Below are 8983 nucleotides of genomic sequence, written 5' to 3'. Positions count from 1 at the left end.
CTGTAACACTGTCACTTCCTTTGTTCGGTGAGTTGCTTCATGGTTACTCTGGTGTGCAGTATCCCTTGCTGTAGCAAGTTAAAACCTAACTTTGACTACAGGGGTATCCCTGGTGGTCTTTATCAGATGGGCCTTATGGCTTTCTGCTCCAAGCAGTTATTAAAGTATTTGTCCCAATATATACAGTTTTCTCCCTAAGAGGTTCTATCTTTCATTGTAATATAACATCCTTGAAGGCAAAGAATTTTGTCTTCTTCACTACTGTAAGAACAGTAAAAAGAATGAATGTGAATTATGTTAACAGCTTTCAAAGTGATAAAATGATCTCCACATTCCTGTATAGAAGAGTATGGTACCTCATTTCAGCTTCCCTTGAACCCCGTCTTGGGTTCTGGAATCAGAAAGACCTGGCATTGTAGCACCTGGGTGGCTCAGTTGGTTAAGTGTCTGACTCTTGATTTTGGCTCAGTTCATGATCTCGTGGTTTGTGGGATTGAGCCCCACACTGGGCTCTGTGCTGATCTGCATGGAGCCTGTTTTGGATTCTCTCTTGCCCTCTCTCTCTCTCTGCCCCTCTCCTGCTTGTACTCTTTCTCTCAAAAATAAACATAAAAAAAAAGCCCTGGCATAAATTCCACCTTAGTCCATTCAGGCTGCTATAACAATATCATAGACTGGGTTACTTATAAATAGCAAAAATGTATTGCTCACAATTCTAGAGACTTGGAAATCTAAGTTTAGGGTGCCAGCATGGTTGGGTTCTGGTGAATGCCTGCTTCCTAACTGCTGACTATGACCTTTCCTTGTACTCATACATGGCAGAGGGGCAAAAGAGCTCTCTGAGTTCTCTTATATAGGAACTAATGCCTTTCATGAGGCTTATTCCCTCATAACCTAATCACCTCCCAAATGCCCCACCTCCTACAACTTTCAGGGTAGGGTTTCAACATATGAATTTTTTGGGGGGATACAAACATTCAATCTAGAGCAGACCCTCATTCCAACATTTAACTATGGTTTCGGGTGAATTATTTAACCTCTTTATGCCTTGATTTTTTTTTTTTCCAGCTGTAAAGTGAGGGTGATGCTGCTTATCTTACTTGGTGGTTGTGAGGATTAAATGAAATGATTCACATAAAGGGCTTATCATGGAACGTGGCACATGGTAAATGCTCACTAAACATCAGCTGGTAGTTAACTCTCCTTGGCCTTCATCTTTTCAGATGCTGGGGACTTACAGATCTCTGGGCCTCTGCTACAATTCACCAAATTTCCTTTTGTCCTGTAGTAAAGTAACATGTATGTCTTTTTTGTGTAGCCATAAACTCTTAGAAGTCAGGGTCCATACATTATGTATGAATGTATCATTTTAGATAAATCTGTATTTTGCTTGCACATAGTAGGCACTCTAAATATCCGTGGTTAGAAAATCTGCCTGAAAAGTGTGTAGAGCCAGCTGTAGCTGTTGAATTCAGTACATGCATCAAGTGCTAGATGATTATGATACAGCATTAATAGCTTCTTTCCTGAGCAGTTTCAGAATCTATCAACTAAACAGGAGGGGCAGGAGCAATGAAGGAGCTTTTCCGAGTGCTGTGTGCCCCTGCTGAGTGTGCATTTGAATGACCCAGGGAAAATGAGAGGGGCAAGGAGATGGGTGCAAAGAAACTTGGTCATTTAATTCCTGTATTTCTCTGGAATTGTCACTTGAGTCCAGCCTAACAATTTGGAAGAGCAGGTGAATTATGTGTAGCTAATCTGTAACTAGAGACCATTGTGCTAAGTTGTAGTGGAGTTTTGCTCTCCTGGTGATCAGGTGGGGGTCTGAGACCCCTTTGTCTTGTAGTGTCTCTGGGGACTGACACTATAGGCAGAGGAAGTTGTACTTTCGCTGTTGGGCAGGCTGAGCTCTCAATGGCTCTCCATTTGGGGGCATATTTATGGCAACTGCTACCTTGGCCCTCTCTCTCACACACACTCTAGTGCTGGGCTGAGAAAACCCAAGACCTAGGGGATGGTAATAGGGTGGGGTTTCTCCAACCTCCCTTTCCCTCACAAATTTACTCCTTTTGCCCCCCCCCCAGCTTCCCAGTGACCTAATCCTACCTCTTCAGTGTTCTTCAGGGCGTTATATTTGGTAATGACTAAGATCCCTTTGTGCTTGTGATGTGCTAATAAACTGGATCTCTAGGAGGGAAAAGCCCTGATTCCGTATTTCTGTGGTATAAATATTCCCATCAAGGTGGATTTTAAGCTAGTACTTGTAGTCACTGAATGTAGGGTTGAGAGATGTTGATAATTGGTTCTTGTGAACCAGTTTGTGCTCCATCATCCTATTGCCTTAAGCTCTGACATTTTATGATTATGTAGTCTTGACCCTTTTCCTCTCCATTCCCCCATACAACATACATTCAATAGCCACAATAGCAGAATTAAATTTTAAATCTCCTTCTCATACTCCAGTCTGGGGCAACAATATGAAAGTATTTCCTGCAGACTTAGTACATATACTATGATATCAAGGTTGTGTCAAGGATGGGTGCTGGCTGCTAATTTTTTGTAGTAATTAGGGCAGAGGCAGCAGGAAGGACTGTGGTTTTGTGGTTCTGTAATACCCTCTGTGAATTGACAAGAACCTTTCTAAAAGGTAAGCTCTAGTGATGCCGATGGTAGGTCCCCTGAGCCATGTCTTATAATAGACAGTTGTCTCTCCATTAGCTATGGTAAAGCTTATAGGGAGCAGTGGTATTAAAATATAAACAAGTACCACATTATTCACTCTTGTATTTCACCTTTTTTTCATGCCTTTACAACATACATCAACAATATGCTTCCTTTCACTTTTTAATATAGCAATTTCTGCAGCCAGCAGAAGCTTCTACAAATTAAATGTATTTACCCTAGCTTGGATGACTAGGATGAATGAAAAGAGCTATCCTTGCGTGCAGTTGGTCCAGGTGGGGGAAGAAGACAGCCAGAGCTGAGCTTGTCCAGAACTGCTTAACATATGTGAGGTTGGGCTCTAGTTCCTTCAGTTTTCATAGGTATCTCCTGCCCATTTTCCAGACTCTGCCCAGCTGCTTCATGCAGTCTTTCCTTATCTCTGTTTCCCAGGCTGGAGCTGTTGCCCAAAAACACTTTAGTCACTTGAAGAAACTTAAGCAATGAACAAGGACTATAGTGACTGCTGATATGTATTTTGTACAGCCTTCTTCAGAGCAAAGGGACAAGGAACCTGTGTATTCTGGTAAAAGTTTAACAACAGACTCTCCAGAAAAAAAAGAGTGAGGGTATATGTGTGTATTCCTATATTTTACTGATATGAAAGATGGGTAGCATACAATTTAAAACAGTAAAATATACATTATTCCTTACTTTAAATTTCATATTGCCAGTTCATTCTCACCGAATGCTTTTTTGATTTTTTTTTTTTGTTGAATTCTTGTATCTGTAGCCAAACTATGGTTGTGATTGATGAATGAATATAGTCCTGACATAAGTGTTGGTTGATATTTTCATTTGTTAATGAGTAAGTTGAAAGTGAAACAATAAATATGCATGGCAGAACTTCATTTATTCATCAGTGATGTGAGCAATTCCTTGGCTGAATTGGATAATAGTTTTCAAATACCAGAAGAAAGCGTCCTTTGTTTTTTGTGTTAATCACTATGTAATAGGTATAGATATAATGCAACAGTTTACTTATTTTTTCTGTAATATTCACATGTGTATTTTTAAATTGGATGTGTACCATTCAATGGTTTTTAGTATATTCTCAGAACTGTGAAAACATCACTACATCAATTTTTAGAACCTTTTCATCACCTCAAAAGACATTAATTAGGTTCCCTTTAGCAGTCACTGCCCATTTCCTCCCAAACTCTCCAACCTTAGGCACCTTGTAATCTATAATTTCTGTCTCTGTGATTTTTGCCTATTCTGGCCATTTCATGTAACCAGGATCACACAATATTTGTCCTTTTATGACTGGCTTCTTTCATTTAGCACAATGTTTTCAAGGTTCATCTATGGAGAGCTTCATTTCTTTTCATGGACAAGTCATATTCTATAATTTGGAATAACATTTTTGGAATAATATCTCTAATATCATATTTTGTTTATCCATTCAGTTGATAAACTTTTGAATTGTTCTAACTTTTGGCTATCATGATTACTATTGCTATGACCTTTCATCTACAAGTTTTTGTGAGGGCACAATGTCTTCATTTCTGTTGGAGTGGAATTATTGGGTCATATAGTAACTCTATGTTTAACCTTTTTGATGAATTAACAGATTTTTCCAAAATGGCTGCACTGCTTTACACCTATACCAGCAGTGTATAAGGGTTCGAATGACTCCATATCCACACTAACACTTGTTCTTTTCTGACTCTTTGATTATAGCTATCTTAGTGGGTGTGAAATGATGTCTCATTATGGTTTTGATTTGTATTTCCCTGATAGCTGGTGATGGTGAGCATCTTTTCATGTGTTTATTGGCCATTTGTTTATCTTCTTTAGAAAAATACCTGTTCACATCCTGTGGTTATTTTTAAGTTGTATTTTTATGATTGAGTTATAAGAGTTCTTTTTTTAAATTTTTACTTTAGAGAGAATGTGCACAAGTGAGCAGAGGAGAGGGGCAGAGAATCTTAAGCAGGCTCCATGCTGAGCATGGAGATTGATCTGGGGCTTGATCCCGTGACCCTGGGAATATGACCTGAGCTGAAACCAAGAGTCAGATGCTCAACCAACTGAGCCACCCAGGCACCCTGAGTTGTAAGAGTTCTTTAAATGTTCTAGCTACAAAGTTCCTTGTTAGATAGGATTTGCAATTTTTTTTTCAGTTCTATGGGTTGCCTTTTCACTTTCTTGATGGTGGTCTTTGAAATACCAACGTTTTAAATTTCATTGGTATAAAAGTTATTTTTCAACTCTCCTCTTTGAAAAATAAAGTATTCCTCATTTTGTTTGTATCTTCCCTTTGCTTGTATTGACATTAAGGCTTTGCATCTTGGCCTGAGTACTCTATAGGTGATGTTATGTTCTTCTCAGGGTATATGGTGCCATGTGATGTCCTTATGTCCTTTATTTGGAGAAGAAATTTTGATAATCGAATCAAACTCTTGCCTGATTTCTGTATAATTATTAGGTTTCTTTTCCCCCACGCATGATTTTTAGAAAGTTTTATTTTACCTCCAGTTAGTTAACATATAGTATTATATTAGTTTCAGGTGTACAATATAGTGATTCAGGAATTCCATACATCACCTAGTGCTCATCACAAGTGCCCTCCTTAATCCCCATCACCTATTTAACCCATCTTGACACCTGTCTCCCCTCTGGTAATCATCAGTTTGTTCTCTGTAATTAAGGGTCTGTTTCTTGGTTTGTCTCACTCTCTTTTTTTCCCTTTGTTTCTTTGTTTTGTTTCTTAAATTATACATATGAGTGAAATCTGTGGTATTTGACTTTCTCTGACTTATTTTGATTAGCATTATACTCTATAGCTCCAGCCACGCTGTTACAAATAGCAAGATTTCATTCTTTTTTATGGGTGAATAATATTCCATAATAATATTCCAATAATATTCCATTATATATATATATGTATTCCTATATATGTGTATTCCTATATATGTGATTACATTGCATTGTATGTGTATATATTGCATTACATATGTGCCAACTTTTTATTCATTAACCTATCGGTAGATACTTGGGCTGTTTCCATATCTTGGCTATTGTAAATAATGCTTCCACAAACATAGGGGTGCATGTATCCCTTTGGATTAGTGTTTTTTTTTTTTTTTTTTTTTTTTTAATTTATTTTTGGGACAGAGAGAGACATAGCATGAACGGGGGAGGGGCAGAGAGAGAGGGAGACACAGAATCGGAAACAGGCTCCAGGCTCCGAGCCATCAGCCCAGAGCCTGACGCGGGGCTCAAACTCACGGACCGTGAGATCGTGACCTGGCTGAAGTCGGACGCTCAACCGACTGCGCCACCCAGGCGCCCCTGGATTAGTGTTTTTTAAAAAAATGTTTATTTATTTAGAGAGCATGTGTGCACACGTGAGTGGGGGAGGGGCAGAGAGAGAGGGGAAGAGAGAATCCCAAGCAGGCTCTGCACTGACCGTGCTGATGCAGGGCTTGATCCCATGAATGGGGAGAGCATGACCTGAGCTGAAGTCAAGAGTTGGATGCTTAACTGACAGAGCCACCCAGGAGCCCTTGAATTAGTGTTTTTGTATTCTTTGGGTAAATACCCAGTAGTGAAATTGCTGGATCATAGGGTACTTCTATATTCAACTTTTTAAGGAACCTCCATACTGTTTTCCTGAGTGGCTGTACCAGTTTGCATTCCAACAGTGTAACAGGGTTCCTTTTTCTCCACATCCGTGCTAACACCTGTTGTTTCTTATGTTTTTGATTTTAGCCATACTGATGGGTGTGAGGTGATATCACATTATAGTTTTGATTTGTATTTCCCTGATAAGTGCTGCTGAACATCTTTCATGTGTCTGTTGGCCATCTGAACGTCTTCTTTGGAGACATGTCTGTTCATATCTTCTGCCCATTTTTTTAAATTGGAATGTGTTTTAGGTATTGAGTTTTAGAAGTTCTTTATATGCTTTAGATACTAACCCTTTATCAGATATGTCATTTGCAAATATCTTCTCCCATTCTGTATGTTGCCTATCAGTTTTATTGTTTCCTTTGCTGTGCAGAAGCTTTTTATTTTTATATAGTCCCAGTAGTTTATTTTTGCTTATGTTTCCCTTGCCTCAGGAAACATATCTTGAAACAAGTTGCTACAGCTGATGTCAAAGAAGTTACTGCCTATATTCTCTTCTAGGATTTCTATGGTTTATGTCTCACATTTAGGTCTTTAATCCATTTTGAATTTATTTTTGTGGTATAAGAAGTGGTCCAGATTCGTTCTTCTGCATGTTGCTGTCCATTTTTCCCAACACTATTTGTTGAAGAGACTGTCTTTTTCCCTTTGGATGATCTTTCGTGCTTTGTTGAAGACTAATTAAGTGGTGAGAGTAGACATCCTTGTCTTGTTCCTGACCTCAGGGAAAAAGCTCTTAGTTTTTCCCCAGTAAGGATGATGTTAGCTGTGGGTTTTTCATATATTGCCTTTATTATGTTGAGGTATGTTCCATATGAACCTACTTTGTTGAGGGTTTTTATCATGACTGGATGTTGTACTTTGTTGAATGCTTTTTCTGCACCTATTGAAATGATCATATGTTTCTTATCCTTTCTTTTATTTATGTGATGTATCATGTTGATTGATTTGTGAATATTGAACCACTCTTGCAACCCATGAATAAATCCCATTTGATCATGATGAATGATTTTTTAATGTATTGTTGAATTTGATTTGCTACTATTTTATTGAGAATTTTTGACTTGCTAATACTTTGAGGATTTTTGCATCTACGTTCATCACAGATATAGGCCTATACTTCTCTTTTTTGTGGTGTCTTTATCTGGTTTTGGTATCAGGATAATGTTGACCTTATAGGATGAATTTGGAAATTTTTCATCCTTTTCTATTTTTTGGGAATAGTTTGAGAAGAATATGTATTAACTCCTTATTTTTTAAATTTTAATAATTTTTTAAAGTTTTTAAAAATTTTAATGTTTATATATAAGAGAGAGAGTATACATGTATGAGCAGGGTAGGGGCAGAGAGAGACAGAGACAGAATCTGAAGCAGGCTCCAGGCTCTGAGCTGCCAGCACAGAGCTCGATGCAGGGCTCAAACTCATGAGCCATGAGATCATGACCTGAACCAAAGTCAGGTGCTTAACCGACTGAGCCACCCAGGTGCCCTTGTGTTAACTTTCTTTAATGTTTGGAAGAATTCATCTGTGATGCCATCTGGTCCTGGACTTTTGTTTGTTGGGAGTTTTTTGATTACTGACTCAGTTTCTTTGCTCGTAGTCCATCTGTATAAATTTTCTGTTTCTTCCTGTTTGTTTTGGTAGTTTCTCTGTTTCTAGGCATTTATCCAGTTCTTCTTGGTTGTGCAATTTGTTGGCATATAGTTTTTCATAATATTCTCTTATAATTGTATTTCTGTGGTGTTGGTTATTTCTCTTCTCTCACTTGTGATTTGAATCCTTTCTCTTTTTTTCTTGATATGTCTCGCTAGAGGCTTATCAATTTTATTAATTTTTTTTTCAAAGAAGAAGCTCCTAGTTTCATCGATCTGTTGTGTTTTTAGTTTTTATATCATTTATTTTTGTGATAATCTTTATTATTTCCTTCCTTCTCATTTTAGGTTTTGTGGGTTATTCTTTTTCCAGCTCTTTTAGGTGTAAGGTTAGGTTGTTTGAGATTTTTCTTGCTTCTTGAGATAGCAAGATTTTTCTTGCTTCTTGAGATATTGCTATCATCTTCCCTCGTAGAATCACTTTTGCTGCATCCCAGTGGTTTTGGATTGTTGCTTTCATTTTCATTTGTTTCCATATACTTTTTAATTTCTTCTTTGATTTCCTGTTTGACCCATTCATTGTTTAGTAGCATATTATTTATTTTTATAAGTTTATTTATTTTGAGAGAGAGAGAGAGAGAGAGAGACAGAGACAGAGAGACAGAGGTGAAGCATGGGAGGGGCAGAGAGAGAGGAAGACACAGGATCCAAAGTAGGCTCCAGGTTCCAAGCTGTCAGCACAAAGCCTGACGCGGGGCTTGAACCCACGAACTGTGAGATCATCACCTGAGCCGAAGTCAGATGCTTAACCAACTGAGCCACACAGGCGCCCCAGTAGAATGTTATTTAACCTCCTTGTATTTGTGTTCTTTCCAGAATTTTTCATGTGGTTGACTTCTATTTTTATAGCATTGTAGTCAGAAAAGATGCATGTTATGACTTTGATCTTTAAATTTCTTGAGGCCGGTTTAGTTGGCTAACATGTGATCTATTTTGGGGAATGTTCCATGTACACTTGAAAAGAATGTTTATT

Source organism: Panthera tigris, chromosome X, assembly GCF_018350195.1.
Source record: "Panthera tigris isolate Pti1 chromosome X, P.tigris_Pti1_mat1.1, whole genome shotgun sequence".
NCBI classification, from domain to species: domain Eukaryota; kingdom Metazoa; phylum Chordata; class Mammalia; order Carnivora; family Felidae; genus Panthera; species Panthera tigris.
The sequence above is the reverse complement of the archived record's forward strand: the minus strand, read 5'-3'. Positions refer to the sequence as shown.